Genomic DNA, 22,365 nt, shown 5'->3' with positions numbered 1-22,365 from the left:
TGAAACACATATTGCCTCAGAGACAAACTAAACAATCAAGAACAGACTGTTGGTAATGAAGGTAATGAAGCTGTCAATATTAAAATTCTGTTTTATGTCTGCCAATAATGGGAGATATATATGTTGGCAGGGCATGAGGGGGGGGGATGAGGGAGAGAGAGAGAGAAGATATGCATACATTCTTATTGACTAATTTTAGGAATTATTGAAAAGCCAATAAGAATTTTGGTGAAAAATTAGGAAATAGAAGTTAAAGAATAGTAGAAAACATCATAGGGTAAGTAAAAAGAGTCATAATGGGAGAGAAAGCAAAAGGTAGCTATGTTGCTTTTAAACCCTCCAACTCCTGACAAAGAGAAAGTCACATGCAGGCTCCACATTCAGTTAAATTTATGTGTCTGGGTTGGGGTATGAAATTTGGTAGAGCAACTTTACTCAGTGCAATTCTTTGTGAAATTCTGTTGAGTGTATGGGGACCTCAGAGAACAGACCTCGGAGACAGAGACCAGCAAGGTAGGAAACTGGATAGGCCAAGAGGGCAGAAATGAGAAGCTTGGGGGCAGAGTAGCACAACAGAGATTATGTTAGATAAAAATTACTCAGAAACGTTGTTAAATTTCTTGCCATTGGTTATGTTAGGACCTCTCTTCCACTTTACCACTCTTATAAGACCATTCATAGAAACACTGTTCACATTTTTGTACCTGTGGATGATTGAGTAAACCTCAAGATTTATGTCTAGGTTGATGGAAGGCAGCATGAGCTTACCTGAGAATTTAGGGTTAAGGACAAAGGAAATCCTAAAAGTGCAAAGTCCTGGGAATTAGCACAAATTCCTGAGAAAACCTCAAACTTTCAGGGCTGTGGAACTGACAGCATCAAACTGAGAACACCAAGGTGTAAAGATGCATCAAGTTTGTATCAAGTGATGAATGGAATAAATAGAAAATATCAGTAAGATATAAACTGTAAACTTAGAGTTGGAAAGCAGCAAGGTCCAGGTGGGCAGTGGGGTCTTTAAGGAGGAGGAGGGGCTGGGGTGCCCCTTTCCCTTCCCCTTCTCCTCCCCTGAGAACCCTTTGAGAGTCCTGGGCTCTGTGATGCTGGCATTGATCTCTAGGCAGCACAGGAGTGGTACTCAGTGTTCAGTGTTGCCTGAAGCAGGGCTGTGCTGCAGAAGAGGGAGGCTGAAGCCAGGAAAAAGAGTTGCTTTGGATATGAGTACACTAAGTATAATGAAATATTTGCCAAGAGATGTGGATCCACTGGTTTAAAATGTCTGATGAGGTACCTGAGAATGTTTCCTTTTCTGAGATTGGAGGGCTATCAGAACAGATCCAGGAATTAAAAGAGGTAATAGAACTACCTTTTACAAACCCAGAATTATTACAGCATGTAGGAATAATACCTCCATGAGGGTGTTTCTTATATGGACAACCAGGTACAGGAACAACACTCATTACATGAGCTTTTCCTAGCCAGCTAGACTGCAATTTCTTAAAGGTTGTAGCTAGTTCTATTGTAGACAAGTACATTGGTGAATGTGCTCATTTGAGCAGAGAAACATTTAATTATGCCAGGAACCATCAGTCATGCATCATTTTTATGGATGAAATAGATGCTATTGTTGGTCATCAGTTTTCAGAGGGTACTTCAGTGAATAGATTCAGAGAATTTTAATGAAGTTATTGAACCAAATGGATGGATTTGATATTCTGCATAGAGTTAAAATGATCATGGCTACAAACAGATCAGATACTCGATCCTGCTTTACTGCATCCAGGAAGATTAGATAGAAAAATACATATTGATTAACAAAATGAACAAGCAAGATTAGATATGCTGAAAATCCATACAGGTCCCATTACAAAACATGATGAAATAGATTATGAAGTAATCATGAATCTTTCTGATGGCTTTAATGGAACAGACCTCAGAAATGTTTGCACTGAAGGTGGTATGTTTGCAATTCATGCTGATCATGATTTTGTAGTACAGGAAGACTTCATGAAAGTAGTCAGAAAAGTGTCAGATTCTAGGGATCTAGAGTCTAAATTGGACTATAAACCTGTGTAATTTTATTGTAAGGTTTTTGATGGCTGTATGACAGATATTTGCTAAGAGTAAAAAAACGTAAGGAAAATAATGTATGTATGGGCAGTCATCTTTTTCAAATATATGAATAAAATATGTATGAACAACATCAGAAAAATTAGTAATGCAGTAATTCTACTTTTAAGGTTGTTACAGAGAACTTTGCTAATGCTGCATTTATTACAGCAGAGGTTAAAAAAGAAGAATGTTAAAGCTTTTCATATTTGCTTTGTGAGCATTTTGTAAAATATTGAAAATAGTTTGAGATAGTAGTACAAGAGAGCATTTCTTGATTTATTTTGCATGATTTGTTTTTCTCATCCTAAAAATTCAAATAAAATCTGTTTGATTCAGTTCCCCTACATATGCTGCTGTCTTTTCTGAGAGTAGTTTTACCATGGTTCTTTAATAAATAAATTATTTAATTTGATGGCCAAGATGAAGTAGTATTTAGATTTTAGGATTTTGAATTTTATTTTAAAACATCATCTGCTCCCTGTATCCATAAAATCATCTTGTTATATTTAATAAGGATGTGTGTATGTGTAGGTAACTGAAATAGTACATGCACATCCACAACTTCCTTTTTGGTTACAATTAAAATAATACTTGCTAATAAAAAAAGAAAAAGAGAATTGGTTTTTAAGTCAATACTTCAGTATTTCCTAAAACACAGGCATTCTTCTCCATTAACTGAGAATAATGATTAGCATTCAGGAATATTATTATCAATGTATATACATTAATTTTTCACCCATTTCACCTACAAATATATTATTAATAATAAACTTTATTTTTAGAGAAATTGCAATTTCACAAATTTCAGAGGAAATACAGATTTCTCATATACCCTGCCACACACAGATGACGTCCCAAAGTATTAACAACTTGCAGTAGTATGGTATACTTTTTTTATAATTGATGAACCAATATTGATACCTATTTAGTATGTAAAGCCTATAGTTTAAACTCAGGTTGACTTTTTGTGTGTAAAGTTACATGGGTTTTCATGAATGAAGTGTTCATAAAGAATGGTTGGCCAGGAAGACTTGTTGAACAAGCAATGCTATGGTTTCTAGACTTACTGAAACAACAGAACACCATTGTGGCAAACAGTCTAAAAATGGGAAAATAGAGACAGTGTTTGTATGGTTTTAGGACCAAGGCTAGGTGATATTTTGAAAGACAGGGAAACATTTGTGTTTTGCAAAGCATAATGCAATAAAATATTTAAATTGGTAGGCAGAGCAACTTGGGACTTTTTAGGCAATTTTTAATAAGCAAGCTATTAATGGTAGGAAATAAGTTGTTTGTGCCACCATCATATCTGAAGCAACAACTATATTTTTATTGCTTCTGCACATCATCATTTATCAAGGAGGTTAAAGAAATACTGTTTCCATTATTATTTAAGTTATATCAGGTAATTATATCCATAGGAACAAAGCATTATTTTGCATTAACATCTAGTTAAGATTGAATAAAACCAGATTTCAAATACAATTATTTAATAATAAATCACCATAGAAAATTTAAAAACTGCCACATAATCCTACATTAGTAATATTGGCAAAATTAAATAGCATCAATAGTTGTCTAAAACATGCTTTCATTTTTCCCTGTAAATTTTTTGCTTTATTTTTATTTCCTGGGTCTTTGTGAAAGATTGACAATACAATACTGATGAACATTACATATTCAAAATTTAACACTTTCCAGAGATACCAAGTTCATAAGATATTACATCTCAGATTAACATCCCTGGGTTACATCCCAGAATTATGAGAACTCTTTATCAAATGTAAAAAATATGTGAGGATTATTTTGGCAGCAACTCATGGATTAGAATCTAATAGATGTAGTACCAAATGTGAAATGGCTTAAGTAAAAATTCATCTTTTGGGTTAGTATCAAATATTTGTGTTAACAAATGTGAAGTGATTTAAATAAAAATAATTATTTGGATTAGGCTCAGTAATGCCATCAACATGGTGATAAGATATACCCTGAAATATCCACCCCAGAATTTCAGTTAATAGATGGACAAATCAAATTTGCATAGATCTATGGAGGATGGTAAAGACTGGAGAAGAACTCTACAGATGCTGAAAGGAAGAAAAACACATATCAGATAAGACATTGCCATCAAAGACATGCTGGTCCACTTCTCTCTCCCACATTCAGTCCTACATGGCTTGGGAGTTGCTTTGAGACAGCATCCTAGGACAATTTTCCCAACTACGCAGAGTATAGAGCCACTCACAGCAGTGAATTAAAACCCCATTTGTATCTAAGCACAGGGACTCAAGTCTGCAGACACCCAGGGCAGAACACAAGCAGCTTAAGAAGGCTGCACATAAAGGGACCCTGGGGGCAAAATAAAGGAGACACCATGGTAGAATGGTGACAGGCAAGTGATATACTCACTCAATTAAACTTCTTTTGGGTAGACCACCTAAAGACAAAATGGAATTTTCTGGAATGACTCACTCTCTGGATTGACCTTAACTGGCTCCCAAGTGAAGGGTACCCTTAGAGGGAAGAAATCAGGGGTCAAAAAGCCTCAAAGAATAAAAATGGAGAAGGTAAGATTAAACTGAACTGCTCTAAGGCAGGAGGCCCTAGAGATAAAAGTGGAAGAAAAGCAGGGCATTGAATGAAGGAGAGGATGTAAACCAATCATAAGAGCTGGAGAGAAAATTTTGTACAAGAAGAGGCAGAAGAGAACAAGACTGCCAGAGAAAGAACAAAAGAAAGGAAGCTTTCTTCTGGAGGTGAAAAACTTACATAAAAGCTGCAGTCCTAAAAACTTTCCATCATATCCAGGGCAAGATTTAGATGAAGGGGAGCTGAAAAAATCTTAAGAGTTAAACACAGACTACCCTAAATGTCCAGAATAAGTTGGACCATGTGTCAAAGAAAGGCCTTAACACTAGCTTGTCAACAACAAACCCTAGACAAGAGGGAGAAACTGACCTTCAGTGTTAACTCATATAGATAACCAGAAGCCTAGATATCAGAAAAAAATCACAAGCCATACTAAGAAGTATGACTATATGGCTCAGTCAAGGGAACAAACTGGAACATCAGAAGAGACACAGATTTTGGAATATCTAATTAAAGAAGTCCACACAAATATCCTGAATCAATTCAAGGAAAGGAAGGAAAATATGGCTAAAGAGTTAAAGTATATTAAGAAGAAAATGTGTAAGCATACAGAAGAATTTGAAAGTATTAAAAGAAATATAACATAAATTATGGGGAGAAAAGACATAGTAGTAGAGATCAATATCACACTAGATTCACACAATAGCTGTTTTGAACAGGCAGAATAAAAAAACAGCAAACCAGAAGACAAGACAATTGAAAGCATGCAGTCAAAAGAACAGAGGGAGAAGAGAAAAATGAACAATGTCTCAGGGATATGAATGACAGCACAAAGTGCACAAATATATGCCTTATGTGTCACAGAAGAGAAGAGAAAAGGGCCAGAAGGTATATTTGAGGAAATAATGGCTGAATATTTCCCAACTCTTTAAAAAGACATAAATATACATGTCCAAGAAACACAGCCTACTCCAAGGAGAATAAATCTTAATGCAGTTACTCCAAGACACATACTAATCAGAATGTCAAATGTCAAGATAAAGAGTATTATGAAAGCAGCAAGAGATAGGTGATTCATCACATAAAAGGGATCCACAACATGATTAAGTAGTGATTTCTCATCAGAAATCATTGAGGTCAGAAGAATGTGTTATGACAAATTTAAGGTACTGAAATAGAAACAATACAAGCCAAACTATTTATAGGCAAAACTCTCCTTCAAAAATGAATGAAATTTTAAAATATTCACTTTTTTCTACATAACTATATAGAAAAGACATATCTCTTTTGATCATAAATATACATTTAATCACTCTAGAAAATTTTATTAAAGGATTTAGATAATTTTTTCACTCATACCTATTTTTTTGTCTCTTGAATTGTAAACAACAACCAGAAAATTAAAATTAATACTCACTAAAATAACTGTCACATGCAAGTAGTCAACAGGCTTCTGATGCTGCTGATGGTGAAATTATTATTGATCATTAATCCAGATGAGCAAATTAAATCTGACATTCAAATCCTGAGAAACTGCTCCCATAAGAAGCACTTGGCTCCTTGCTCTTTGGACTTTAGCTAACAGAGATATTGGTAAGAGAAGAAGGTAGGTGGTGGCTTTTTTTGGTTGTAGCTTTTAATCACTATTGCTTCTCTTCCAAATGCTTGAACTCCTAAATATCCCAGAGGGAATTGTTGCTATTGCATTTGATATTGATTAGCTTAATCTCTACTTTGTAATTCTAAGACAGGGATTCTTGAACTCTCCTTTAAGTGGAAATGGAGTACCAAATTCATCTTTACTTATCAAAGATCTATTTAAAATACTCAAAAGTAAATAGGAAGTTTTATAAATAGGGAAATAATATTCAGAGTAAATTAATCCAAACATGTCAGTCCTTACGGAGAAGGGCCCACGTGGCTGGCACGTTACCAAGTACCAGTTACCTTAATCATAATATGAATTCACTGTTGTATATTTTCTTGTAATGAAAAACAGATGTTTTCTTATGTAGACCTCTTCAGGGAATTTTAGTCTATCAATGATATAATGGTCAAAAACAGAAAGCTCCACCACATCAGCAGTGAAACACTTAAAAGATAATTTAACCAACTAAGCATGAGTTAACTTATAATTCAGTTTAAATAAACTTGCCTTGAAAAGAAGCTGGAATATATTGTGTTTTATAATGCATAGATTGTCTTGTGATATTAAATACTTTGAGATTCATTGCAATGTTAACACGTATCAATAGGGTGTCTGAAAATCTACAAATGGGGAAAAGGTTGTAGGGTAGATGGTAAAATTTTTAAAAAGTTGGAAACACAGAAATATATATACCTAAGTGAGGATCCTGTTGAAATTATAGAATACTACAAAGATAAATAAATGTAAAGTATATGTATCATATATTTTGAAATTAAAAATGAAAACATGTGACAACAATAATGTTTTGTGCCAAGGAGACAGTAATAGATGCACGCAACTTCTTTTGAAGGAATCAAAATCTGCTGAGAATATTCATGTGTAAGCACATCAATATCATAGATGAGAAGTAAAATTTAAAACTACAAAAGGCTATGAATGGTATGCTCTTCAAATTTATGGTCCATCAGCAAATAAATGAGGAGTGTAGTTCAATGAAACTTTGAATATAAACTGAGCATTCATTAAACAAATAGAAGAGTTAAAGATGGAAACATCCATGTTGACATAGGAGGATGAAGCAATGTCTTCTAGAACACAGAATAAACAGATAGCAAATGAAAGATAGAAAAGCATGAATTAAATAATTTCTCTAAAGTGATGCACTTTGAAACCCACATTGTCAGTTAAAATATATGTAATAGCTTTAAGACTTACCAAAACTTTATTACTTTTAAGGGGTCTTGTCACTAAAGTTTTATTGGCAATACATTATCCTTCACAAATATGCAGATTTTACAAATATGTGGAAAGCCAAAGTATTTGTTAAGTAAACAACACACTCTTAAGTAACCAATGTGTCAAAGGAGGTATTAAAGGAAAAATTAGTAAATATCTCAGGTGAATGAAAATGAAAAAATACCACAAATTATAGATGTAACAAGACAAGAAAGAGATGGAAATTTACATTGTTAAATTCCTAAATTCAAAAGGATAAAGTACTCAAAACCATAGACCTAACTTCACAATTGGGGAATCTAGAAAATGAAGAGCAAAGTAAAAACAAAGCAAAGAGAGGGAAAAAAATAACAAGGATTAGATTGGAGATAAATAAATTATGAATAAAAATAATAGTGAGTATCAGCAAACCCAAAAATTGGTTCTTTGGAAAGGCCAATAACATTGAAAACCCTTTAACTCAACTACTAAGGCAAAAAAATACAAAGGACACAAATAACAAACTCAGAAGTGAAAGGAGGGCATTATTACTTACCCAAAAGAAAAAGAATTATAAGAAAAGGCTATGAATTACTGTAAATAAAAATTTACATGAGCTGGATTAAACTGAAAATTTCTAGAAGAAAAAGTTGCCACACTGACTGTAATAGTTAGGCACATGTGTCAACTTGGCAAGGTGATGGTGTCCAGGTATTTGGTCAAGCAAGCACTGGCCTAACCATTACTGCAAGGACATTTGTGGCTGGTTAATGAACCAGAAGGCTGACTTACTAAATCATGAATCAACTGACTGTAGCTGTGACTGATTACATCAATGAAAAGTGTGCCTTCCACAATGAAAGAATTCAATCAGCTGGATTTAATCCAATCACTTGAAGACTGTTAAGTGAGACAGATAGAGGCTCTTCACTTCTTCTTTGGCTACACAGTGAAGCATTTCCTGAGGAGTACATTGAATATCTTCATTGGAGTTGCCGTTTTGCTGCCTGAAGTGTTCATTGAACACCTTCATTGAAGTCCATTTGCTGCCTGCCTTATGGAATTGGACTCATGAATACCCAGAGAGGTGTGAGACACTTTAATAAAATCTTATATTTATAGATCTCTCTTTTGGGATTATTTCCCTAGAGAAACCTAACTGACTGAAGCAGACATAAAATATCTGAATGAACCAATAACAGGCAAAAAGATTAAATCACTAAAAAAAACCTCCCAACAAAGAAAATCTCAGAACCAGATGGCTTAACTTGTAAATAATACCAAAATTTCTAAGAAGAATTAATGTGAATCCTGTGCAAACTCTTCCAAAAAATTGAAAAGGAGAAGAACAATGCTTAACTCATTCTTTGAGACCAGCATCAACATAATGCCAAATTCAGATAAAAAAAATCAAGAAAAAAATTAAAGAGCAGTATCCCTTATAAATATAAATGCAAAAATAAACTTAACACAATACTAGAAAACTGACTATAATAGCACACTAAAAGAAGCATATGTTTTTCCTGGGTATGAAAGTGTAGTTCAACATAAGAAAAACATATAATGTAAGGTGGCACATTAATGGAATAATGGAAAGCACACACACACACACACACACACACACATGACCAGCTCAATTGGTGTAGAAAATGTGTTTAACACAATCCATAACTTCTTGATAAAAGCAAATAGAAATCTAGGAATACAAGAAAATTCCTTAATATGGTAAAAAGACAGATTTGAAAAGCCCACAAAACACTTTACACAAAAGATTAAAGAAAAAAATATGTTTCCCTATGACCAGAAATAAGACAAAGATGACAATTTTGGAAATTCTCACTCAATTTTATATTGAAAGCTCTAGCCAGAGCAATTAGACAAGTAAAATAAATAAAAAGGCATACTAATTGGAAAGGAAGAAGTGAAACAGTCAATTTTTTAACATGATGTAATACTATTCATAGAAAATCTCAATAATTCCACAGCATAGTCATTAGACTAATAAATGAGGTCAGCAAATTAGAAGGATAGAAGATCAATCTGCAAAAATCAGAAACATTTCTAAATATTAGTGATGTACCAACTGAAGAAGAAATTAAGGGAAAATACATTTACAATAGTAATATAAGAATCAAATACCTATGAGTAAATTTAAGCAAAGAAGTAAAGGATTTCACATTGGAAAGTACAAAACATTGGTAAAACTAATCAAATAAGATGTAAATAAATGGAAGGATATTTCATGTGTATGTATTGGAATACTAAATGTGTTTAAGTTGTCTATCCTGCCCAAAGTGTTTTATAGAGTCAATGCAATCCTTATCAAAATTGCAACAAAACTATTTATGGAAATGGAGAAAGCAATCATCAAATATGTATGGAAAGATAAGGGCTGCCAAATAACAAATGTTATCCTGAAACTTCAGCAAAAAGTTGTGGGACTCATACATTCCTATTTTAAATCTAAGCACAATGCAACAGTAAACAAAACAGCATAGTACCACCACAATGTCAGACATAGACAAATGGTAGAGAATTCAGACTTTATAAAAAGACCCCCAGTATACAGCCAACTAATTTTTGACAAGGGTTCCAAATCAACTCAATTGGGAAAGAATATCATCTTCAATAAATTATGCTGGAATAAAGTACATGGGCAAATGAAAATAGGGGTATCCCTGTCTCACAAGTTATGTGAAAATTAACTGCAAGTGGATAAAATAACTTAACATAAGAAACAGAACAATAAAACTCCTAGAAGAATACATAGGGCCCTCATTAAGACACTGCATTAGGCAATGATTTCCTCAACTTTCCACCAAAGCACAAGCAACAAAAGAAAAAATAAATAAATTGGACTGCATAAAAATTTAAAGCATTTTTTGCATCAATCAACTGTATCATGAAAGTAAAAAGACAATTTACAAAATAGGAGAAAGTATTTAGAAACCAAACTTCTTATAAAGTTTTAATATCCAGGATAGTATGAAGAAAATCTTCAACTCAAAACAAATAAAATGCAATTAAATAACAATTGGGGAGATGGAAGGAGATGGCAGTATAGAGAGGAGTGGCAGCTAGTCAGTTTCCCTGGAACAACTAATAAACAATCAGGAACTAGTAAATAATCTGGTATAACTGCAGGCGGACAAACATGACCATCCACTCACCACACACCAACAAGAATTTGGATGAATGCCCAAGGCCAAAGCATAAAATCTGGGGTATATCTTCTCCAAGAGGAAAGAGGTGGTGCCAAGTTTTATTACCTGCCTTCCATTCAGAACCAGACCCCAGAGCCTGGGGAAAACCAGCCAAATGCCACACCTCCTTACACCAGTCTGGAGCTACAAGCTGACAGGCACTACCTGCTGGGCAGAAAAACAGTGATTTGAGGCCTCACAGGATATATCAATCTAGGACACCCTCAGGGAGACATGATACTATTGCCTCCTACCAAACCTGAGCTGGTTCTGATCTGGGAAAACCTGATTGGGGTAACCAAGGAAAACAGATGCCTAGACAACAGGAAACTACAACCTACACTAAGAAAAATGAAGTTATGGCCCAGTCAAAGGAGCAAACGTACACTTCAACTGAGATACAAGAATTAAACAACTAATGCTAAATCAATTTAAAAAGTTTAGGGACAATATGGCAAAAGGGATGAAGTGTATAATGAAAACACTGGGTGTACATAAGGTAGAAATCAAAAGTTCAAAAAAAGAATGGACAGAATCTATGGAAATGAAAGGCACAAAATGAGATGAAAGACAATGGAGACATAGAACAGCAGATCTCAAGAGGCATAAGAACACACTCAGGAACTGAAAAACAAGACACCTGAAAGCCTACACACAAAGAACAGATAGAGAAAAGAATGGAAAAATATGGGCAATATCTCTGGGAACTTGAAGACAAAATGAAATGCAGGAATGTATGTGTCATGGGTGTCACATGGGTACATGGGTGTATGTGTCATGGGTGCCCCTTTTCCCTTCTCTTACTAGAAGAGAAGGGAACAGGGGCAGAAGCAGTAATAGAGGAAATAATCAATGAAAACTTCCCATCTTTTATAAAAGATATAAAATTACAGATCCAAGAAGTGCAGCATACCTGAAACAGAATAGATCTGAATAGGCCTATGCCAAGACCCTTTATAATCAGATTTTCAAATGTCAAATATAAAAACAGAATCCTGAAAGCAGCAAGAGAAAAGTGATCCATCACATACAAAGGAAGCTTTATAAGATTATGCATGGATTTCTCAATAGGGACCATGGAGTCAAGAAGGAAGTGGAGTGATATATTTAAGATACTGAAAGAGAAAAACCACCAAACAAGAATCCTATATCTTGGAAAACTGTCCTTCAAATATGAGGAAGAGTTTAAAATATACTCTGGCAAACAGATAATGACAGATTTTGTGAGTAAGATACCTGCTCTACAGGAAACACTAAAGGAAGTAATACAGACAGAAAGGAAAAGACAGGAGTGAGATGTTTGGAACACAATTTTTGGAGATAATAGCACAAAAAGGCTTAAGTACACTGAACAAAGATGACTGTGAGTATGGTTGAAATAGGAAGGTTAGGAGAATGTGAGACACCAGAAGGAAAGAGGAAAGATAAAGACTGAAATTTTATAACTCCATGAAATCTGGAGTGCTCAACAATTGTGATAAAGAGTACAAATATGTTTTTACATGAGGGAAAACAAATGAGTGTCAACATTGCAAGGTGTTAAAATGGAGTGGGATTGGGGGGAAAATACAATCAATGCAAACTAGAGACTATAGTTAATAGAAGCAGTGTATTATGCTTCCTTTAATATAACATAGTTAATATACCAAAACTAAATGCATATGGGGGTCATAGAGGAAGGGTATGGGACTCGGCATTGGTGACGGTGTCTGACTCTTTATTCTACTTTAGTTTAATGCTATCTTTCCTTTTGTTGCTTCCTAGCTGTCATGTTTTGTTTTGTTTTGATTCTTTTTTTCTCTTTTTCTCTTGTCTCTCTACCTTCTTTGACTCTTCCTCATACTTTGTTGAAGAAATGGAGACATCCTTATATAGATGGTGGTGATGGTGGTGAATACATAGATATATAAATATAAAGGGAACAGTTGATTGTTTACTTAAGTTAGGACAGAATGCATGGTGTGTGAACAAAATTGTCTTAAAAAATGGGTTGATGAAGAAACATTGAGGGCACTATATTGAGTGAAATAAGACAGACACATAAGGACAAATATTGCAGGGTCCCACTGATATGAACTAATTATAATATGTAAACTCATAGAAATGAAATATAAGTTACCAGGTTATAGAATGAGGCTAAAGAATGGAGAGCTGTTACTTATCATGAGCAGAATGTTCAACTAGGTTGAACTTAAACATTTGGAAATGGACAGAGGTGATGGTAGCACATTGTGAAAGTAACAGTGCTGAAAGGTGTGTGAAGGTGGTGGAAAGGGTAAGCTCAGAGTCACATATGTCACCAGAAGAAAGTTGGAGGTTAAAAGATGGAAATGTATAAAGCAGTGAATCTTGTGGTGGATAATGTCTGTTAACTGTACATATATTAGAAATCTCTCATGAACTAGAACAAATGCATGACATTATAACTAGAAGTCAATAATAGAGGGGCATATGGGAGAAATATACCTATTGCAAGCAATATACTGCAATTAGTATTATTTTAACGTTCTTTCATCAAAAGTAACCTATGTCTTATAGAAATACTATGAATCAATAATGGAGGGGGGTGGTTAGGGGTACGGGAGGATTTGAGTTTCATTTTTTTGTATGTCTTTTTTTTCTTTTCTTGGGTAATGAAAGTATTCTAAAATTTGAAAAAAAATTAATTGTGATGGATGCACAGCTGTATGATGGTACCATGGGGAACTGATTGTACACTTTGGAACTTTTGATAATTGTATGGTATGTGAACAATCTCAATAAAATAATAAATAGAATAAAAAGAATATCATCTTTTCTAGGGTATATACAGCTTCAAACCATCACATTAATAAAACAATAAATATACAAATAAATAAGTGAAATGAAAAAAAAAATAATTGAACATCTCCTGTGCAGGAATAAGGAATAAGACCAAAGGCTTGGCCCATTTAATTGGTAATCCCCAAGGCTTTTGAGAATATTAGGAATATCCAAAATGGCAAAGTTTTAATATTTCTACATTTTTCCCAAGTCCCTCTGGAGACCTTTGCAAATATTTTTTTTTTATTTTATACCCAAATTACTCTGGAATATTTTGGGGCATCACACCAACTTGTAAAAACCAACAAAATCATGCCCCCTATGAAAGGTTCCATATAATTATGGTGTAAAATAAACTGAAAATAAAAGATAAGTTAGTTTGCTACAGAAAATATAAATTCTGCACCAAATAAACATCTCTTCCTTTCATCTTACACAAAGTTAAGGTTTTAAAACATAGTCAATATTGTCCTTTACCCTTTAGTCTGATTTACCTTAGTCCTGATCAAGACCATTTCACTCATATTTCTAATTGAAATTTAATCCCTATCTCAGGTTTTTTTAACAGCTTATGTATGGGGTAATGCTGACTTTCAGAGTTGAAGAACTCTAGCTCTGAACTGCAGGAGTCACATGGATACCATAAATTTAAGGGAAAGACCATGCTATATACAACAAGCTCAACATCTCAGGATTTATAAACCATAAGAACTCAGAAATATAAATGACTGCTATAAGAGTTTACAGTCTAGGAACCTTTCCAATAAGCCTTCCCCTGTTAACCTATGCTCTCAAATGCAATTCTCAGAGTTTGCACATTGTGTTTAGTCCATATTATAATATTTGTCCTTTAGTTTCTAGCTTATTCTCTCAACATAATATCCTCAAGGTTCATTCACCTAGTTCTATCTCTCACAACTTCATTCCTTGTTGAAGCTGCTTGGTATCCCATTGTATGTACACACTACAGATTACCCTTCCATTCATTAGTCAATGTACCCTTAGGCCACCTTTATCACTGCAAATTCTGGATACTGCTGCCATAAACACCAGTTTGAAAATATCCATTCATGTCCTTGCTTTCAATTCTTCCAAGGATTTATCCAAAAATGGGGTTGCAGGATCACATGGCAACCCTATACTTACCCTCCTGTGGAACCCATACTGCCTTCCAGATGGGCAGCACCATCCTACTTCTCTACCAACAGTGAATAGTTACATCCCCCTCTCAACATTTTCTCCAAAACTTTTTCTTTATGTTTTTAAACAGTTTTGTTCACATGCCAAACAATCCTAAGTAAACAAACAATGTTTCCTGGTATAGTCACATAGTTATGCATTCACCACCACACTCTATATGGGGGTCATTTCTTGTTCTTCTGCCAAGAAGAAGAGGAATGAAAATGAAGAATTAAAAATAAGAAAATAAAAATAAGGAAAAAATAAAGTAAAATAAAAAGGATAAACAACAGTAACACCAAGGAACCCATACCCTCATCTATGTTCCCCTCTTATTTCGCTTTTCTATATTTCCTTTTTTACATTTCTTGGAGGTATATTACAGTATTACTGCTAACTATAGACCCTTACATTCATTGTGTTTTTCCATATGCCATTCCATTTTCAACACCTTGCAACATCAATAGTCACTTGTTCTCCTTCATGTAAACCATTCTTATATTTGTATATTAAATGACTGTCATTGTCTAGTCTATGTTTTGCTACATCATACAACCCAGTCTTTATCTTCTATCTTTCTTTTTGATTTCATACATGCCCATAAACTTTCTCTTTCAACCATACTGACTCTCAGGGCTTTATTCAATGTTTATGTCTAAGAATCACCCACAGAGAACCTCTTTTTCTCAGATATGGCCTCTCCTCTTTAAGCCAATTCTGCAGGTAAATTCACTTCCTTCCCCCATATGTGGGACATGACTCCCAGGTGTGTAAATCTCCCTGGCAATGTGGAGCATGACTCCTGGGGATAAGCCTGGTCTTGGCATTGTGGGGATCAGAAAGTCTTGGACTAAATGGGGGAAGAAAAATGAAAAACAAAAAATGGTTCAGTGGCTGAGAGCTTTCTTGTAGTGTCAAGAAGTCAATCTGAAGGATATTCTTATGCATTGCATAGTTATCCCATTTTAGCTTTTAGTGTATTCAAATAGCTAGAAGAAAATACATGAAACTGTTGAACTGTATGTAATCCAGTAGCCTTTATTCTTGAAGATAATTGTACAACTATGTAGCTTTTGTGGGTGGTTGTGTTATTGTGTTAATCTTTGACAGACACTCCTTTTATCAATTGTATCAACAGATGAGTAAGAAAAAAAGACAAAGCATATTTTAAAAATAGGGTGAAAAAGACATATGAGATGTTTTTGATGTTCTTTTTTATTTTTATTTCACTTCCTATTTTCATTCTTTAGAGTAATAAAAATGTTCAAAAATTAATTGTGGTGATGAACAACTATATGATGAAACTATGAACCACTGGTTGTACACTTTGGATGATTTTCTGGTATGTGGATATATCTCAATAAAACTGGATTTTAAAATATGGGCAAAAGAGTTGAATAGATATCTCTCCAAGGAAGTATGCAAATAGCAAAATAAGCACATAAAACAATGCTCCACATAACAAATAGGGAAATACAGGCAAAAACCACAAAGTGTTACCATTTTTTCCACAGTAGAATAGTTACTATTAAAAATATAAAAGTATTGGAGAGAATGTTGGGAAATAGGAACACATTCAACATTGGGGAAACCTGAAAATTGCAGTTACTGTGGAGAATAGTTTGGCAGTCCCTCAGAAAGTTAGGCATTGAAATATAGTATGATCCAGGAAGTCTACTTATAGGTATATACCCCAAAGAACTGAAAGCAAGGGCTCAGATATTTGCACCCCAATATTCCTAGAGGCATTATTCATGGTAGCCAAATTGGAGCAATTCAAGTATCTACCAATAAATTAATGGATGAAAAAACATAGTAGTACATACATACAATGGAATATTATTCAGTCCTGAAAAAGGATAAATTTTTGATACACATGACAGCATAGTTGAACCTTAAAGACACCAGTTTGAGTTAAATAAGCCTTGTACAAAAAGACATGTGTGTTCTCACTATATGAAATTTATTTAATTAAGCAAATTCATAGAGTCAGAAAGTAGATTGCAGTTTACCAGGGGCAGGGTTGGAGAGAGAGAATGGGATAGTAAAGCCTAATTGTTACAGAATATCTATTTTAGGTGATGGAAAAGTTTTGGTGATGGTTGTTCAGGATGGTAACACAACATTGTAAATGTAATTAACACCACTGAATTGTATCTTTGAATATGGTTAAAGGGGAATTAGTTGTGTACGTATTTTCAGAATTAAGAAACACAAACACAGGCATACACAACACAGTGAACTCTAATATATATGGTGGAATGCAGTTAAAATACACTTATAATAATATTCTTTCATTAATGGTAACAAAGATGTCAAGCTAATGCAATGTTTTAATAACCAGGCATTGTGTATGGTTATTTTCTATTTGCTACCTGATTTTTCTGTAAATCTGCAACTTATCTAAGAAAATTATTTTTAAAATAGTCTTTATCACTATTTACTATAACTTGTGGGTAAAAAGGCACATGTAAACATGTTCACATTTTTGTTATTTTTTATAAATTCATACTTTTATTTGTTTTCCTTTGTTTCAAGGACTTAAACACATATATTTTTATGTCCACTGGATGTCTATCAGAGGGAAGTAAGTACTCCAACAGTTTCAGAATAAATATGTTATTATGCTAATTATCACTTCCTTCAAATGCAAAGGAATGCCAAGAAAGTTTCCGTGGAATAGACCCCCCAGAGTGGACTAGTGGGATGGACAGAATACATGGATCCTTCTAGGCAGTTAGAAGGAATACAGCCTTAAATAGTGGGAAACATTTGATACATCATCTGGCTTAGGTTCAAAAACTGGCAACAATAGAATAGTTAACAGGATGCCAAATTCTATGTATATTCTGATAGTTGAGCCAAGAGGATTTCTTGATGTGGAGTGTGAGAGGAAAAGTGGATCCAAGAGGGAGCAGCCTAGTTATTCTTGTTTTTTGGGTTAGCAGGGTGTCTGAAGATCAATTTGCATTGAACATCATGCTTCTCCCTGTCCTAAGAGGGGTGCAAAAAGGGAGAGGCACTCTGGAGAACTGTTTACTGTTCAAAAACAACCCACTCCTTTTCCATTTGCACTCAAAGCTACTCCGTGTCCATCTGCCTACAGAAGCTCATCAGAGCTCTGTATACTCAGTTTTCTATGGCATTTCTGAACCATTCCCAAATGCTAAAAATATTCTTCATTACCCAACTGGAAATTTTGATCATCAATCAACAACATCCATTAGGGTCCCAACCATATGTCTGAATGTTCTAATTTACATCCTCTCCTTTAAACATAGTGTTCTTCTGAGTCCACATGCCCTGCTGCAGTCATATCATGTGGTGATAGCTTTTCTCCCATAAGAAGGACTTGCCCAGCTGCATGGAAGCCAACAGAGAGGGTCCATCTGCCAGCATCCTCAGAGCTTGCCTCAGCTGCAGAGCGCTTCCTTCACCAGAGCTTCCTTCACCTCCCTAATTCTCTCAGTCTGGAGCCAGGCCAAATAACCATCTTGTATTCCATCATGGGGCCAAGACACTTCTCCCTCATTCTTCCAATAGTAACAAGGTGTTACAAGTTTAATTTCCTGAGGGTCTACTGCCAGCCACCACTTTCCATTGGGTCCCAACCATTCTATGATGTACAGTCTCATATAATCATACCTCACTCCCAATGGCTTCCTATTGTCATTATCCTAGGCAGGATGATGGGTGAAGGAGGCTGTGTGTCTGCTTCTAGGCAAATGTAGAATCTGTGAAGTAATGACATATGTCCTAAATTTAAATGTAAAAGTTTGAAGCTGAGTACTACACATTTGTGAATTATTTTATTGCACTTGCTTCCATTCTATCATTCCATCACACTCTCATGTTAATTACTACCTTGTCAGATAAAATACAAGGCAGCATTAATTATAATATTTTTGGTTTACATATGAAGACCAACATATTACTTCATAAATTTTTAAACAATTCAGTATTCCTACTCTACTCATGGCAATTTTCACAGCTAAGCTCTGATAGGGCATACTTTAGTCCTTAGAACAAAGAATATATTTTTTAGAGACTGCAAAGGACTATTTTCCAGGACTTACAAGTCAAAGCAGTTGGAATTAGTTTTGTGTGCCCAGAAAGAGAAATGGATTTTCAGATTTACCTTTACTTTTTTGATGAAAAAAAAAAAGTGGGATTGCCCAATTTGCATAGCAAAATTGCAGACTGAACAGTAAGGGTAAATCGACAGAAATGTGAATCCTGTGCTCACTCAGTCTTGAAATTCTATGGTTAGGAATTTATTTGCTATAGAAGATAAAAGTAGAGCAGCAAACAGTTTAGGCTAATGCTTACTTGTTACTTGGGTGTGATATGAAGTATATGATATGTGGTATGCCATAATTAAGCAAATTATGGCATTCATTTTTTATTCAAAATTATGGAATTTGTGCAATAGGAAAGGACTCATTTAATGAAGGCATTTCAAATTTCAGAAAAATATTTTTCTTTAAGGCTTCTGGAAAATAATCTCAAGAATATTTTAATCTCAGTATACATATACTCATTTTTGTGAATAAAATTAAGATGTGAAGCAATGTAAATTGAAGCTAATTAATAACACCATCAATTTGAAGCAATAAAAATGAGGAAAAAATTGGCAGATTTTTTCATGTTTATTTAAGATTGTGGTTGGTAAAAATAACAAACTCTAGTTAAAGGCATAACTAGAGACTGACAATACTTACATGGAGTAGATTTTAGTACATTCAAATTAACTACAAATTTTATGATGTAACAGAATATATGAACTGAAGATTGATGCTACAGAATAAAGCCATGTTCCTTTGCATGGTCCATAAATAACAAATTAAAGCACTCCCTATTTTATAATCCTGATGTGAAAATACTTCATGAATATCAGAACACAATTCACAGAATCTAAAAGAAATCTGTAATTTTGAAAATCATGTATTCATTAATTTATTAAAAATACTTCCATGGACATAATAATTATTTAAAATTCTTGATGAATATTAGTCTCCAAGATATTTGCTGGATAAACATGGCATCACATATCCAGAGCACTAAATTTTATAATAATTCATTAAAAGTAAATGAGAGCCTTGCAATTTACAGTGCAAATGCTTCAGTACAATCAGCATTTACATACACATAATATTTGAAAATAATTCAATAATACATGTATAAAACATACAATAGTAAAAGAATGACAAAAATGAGGTATATATATATAGTATAAAATCTGTCATCAACCATTATAAGAAAGTGTTGTTGATAAGAAGAAGCCTCAGTAGAACATAACAAAAGGATTAATATAAAATATTAATAGTTTTATTTAAAAAGTGCAAATATGGATTAAAGCATATACATGTATTTTATATTTTCAATATAAGGTATCAAAGAATAGAAATGTTGGGACAAAAGTAAAGAAATACCAAAATTAATCTTCATTTCATTAGAATAATTGAAACATAATTCCTCTATTTCCTTGTGTTCTGATAACTCTCTCTGAAATAATTTCACACATATATTCCATTTGTCTTTTGACAGAAAACTGAAAATATAAGGAAAGAAATCTTTCCATGATTAAGAATGTGTAAAGAGGGATCACCATATTTAATTTTGAAACAAGTTATCCCCAACTGAGATAAATAAATAAGCAAACATAGAGAATAAGTAACTTTAATGTATTAAAGGAATGTACAAGTTTTAGCAATTTGAATTGTTGAGATCACATGATAAATTACAGTTATGGAATACTTATTGTGGTTTATTTTTCCTGTTTTTCTAAAATAAAAGTTGATAATGTATAGAAGTGATTTCTAAAAACCATGCTACTTTACATCATATAAAAATAGTTAGAATTCATTTTATTAATGACACTCAAGAAAGAGTTTGGGAAATTATCCAAAATTATAGGAATTCTGGATGCTTACACAACAATGAAAATGTGTAACATTGTTGCCCAATTAAAACACCTAAGGAAGAATTGCTCCTTTTAAAAAATTATTTGCTAGTAAGATTTGGAAGAAAATGAATGAAAGATATATATTATTAGATTATATCTCATATTGAAAGAAAAATGATATTTTTTATTTCTGATGAATTTCCCCTCTATAAACTTCCCTATAGTTTTCTTCATGGCCTTCTTTCTTATATTGTACATGATGGAATTCAAGGAAAGTGTACCATAATATGTGACAGAAATAACAAAGTCAGAAATTGAAGAGGGAGGCAGTGTAAGATGGCAGCATAAGGAGACATGGAATTTCATTCATCCTCTAGGGCACCTAGTAAATACCTGAAACTAGAACAATTGCTTGGGGGACTTTTGTGAATAAACACATCAAACACCAGACTGGAATGGATGGAAGGGCCAAAATCAAGGTGCAGAACTGTAACTAAATCTCCAAACTACTGAGGCTGGCACACCACCTCTACTATCATGACTGGCTATTTTAAAGTCACTGCCCCATGGGAAAAGAATCATTCTCTACTAGGAAGAAGAGAAGGTAGCTCAAGCAAGACCCAATTGCAAATAAAATTAACAAATGCAGGCTGCTGAATAGAATTTCAAAGCAAAGATGAACTCAGAGAAAGCATGAAAGTAACACAGAGATCTTTCTATGACAGACAGGAGGTGGGGCTGACAGAAAAAAAAAACAAGAAAATAAAACAGAAATGTTTGGAGCTGGCTGAGTGAAGAATACTAAAAAAGGGCTGTGCCGCCAAGAAAAGGGGCACATAGAGCCAATTAACAACTTCAGGTATTGATTGGTGAACAGGGAACTGGGGAACAACTCTGAAAAGGATACATATATATATATATATATATATATATATATATATATATATATAAATTTTTTGCACCAAGAAAGCAGCAGACTGTTTCATTTGTCAGCACTGCCCCAGACAAGGGTGGAGTTAAAAAATGCATGAGAGAACAATTAGGTACGGAAAATTCACTGAAGGGCTTATATTCCCCATTAAAGAAGGGGAGCAGGGCTCAACAAAATTGGCAACTCCCCACCAAAGAAACAAGACCCTAAGAGAAGGAAAAGAGAAATGGTTTTAGCCTGCACTCTACTCAGCCTCTGTCTTGCCCACAATGCTGGCAGTGACAGGGTCTGCTGAAAATTAAAGGCACTGCAACACTTTCCTCCTGTGGGGTGCTGCAGGATGATAAGCATCACCTACTTGTCAGGGTAGAAAAAACACAGAATCAAGAGGCTTCACAGGAAATATTTGTACAAACCTTGGTCTCATCCTAAGGGAATCTTGATGCTAGTTACTTGCACTTTCTGATTCCTATGCCTGTCTTACCTGGGAAAATCTGATTCGGATTGAATTTATCTAGGGAGACCCTACTCAAAAAAAAAAAACTTCCATATAAGCAGGATAAGAAACAGAAAACAAGAGCTGAACAATTCTGATTCATTAATAAGAATCATGCTATAGGTTTAGAATAAGCTGAACTGAATGTCAAAGAACAGATGGAGAACAAAGGCAGCCAGCAAGAAAGCCCTAGGTAAAAAGATAAAATGACCCCCAGAATAAACAAATCAAGGAAATCAGATTGCTAGATACAAGCAAAAGTTCACATGTCATACAAGAAAGCAT

At 34.2% G+C, this 22,365-nt stretch overlaps 1 pseudogene; it reads left to right on the top strand.

Annotated features, from left to right (window-relative positions):
- The first annotated feature begins 1,190 nt into the window (after positions 1 to 1,190).
- LOC119511787 lies at positions 1,191 to 2,076 on the top strand (annotated as a pseudogene).
- The last annotated feature ends 20,289 nt before the right edge of the window (positions 2,077 to 22,365 follow it).

This window comes from Choloepus didactylus, chromosome 16, assembly GCF_015220235.1.
Source record: "Choloepus didactylus isolate mChoDid1 chromosome 16, mChoDid1.pri, whole genome shotgun sequence".
Classification (NCBI taxonomy): Eukaryota; Metazoa; Chordata; class Mammalia; order Pilosa; family Megalonychidae; genus Choloepus; species Choloepus didactylus.
The sequence above is the reverse complement of the archived record's forward strand: the minus strand, read 5'-3'. Positions and strand labels throughout refer to the sequence as shown.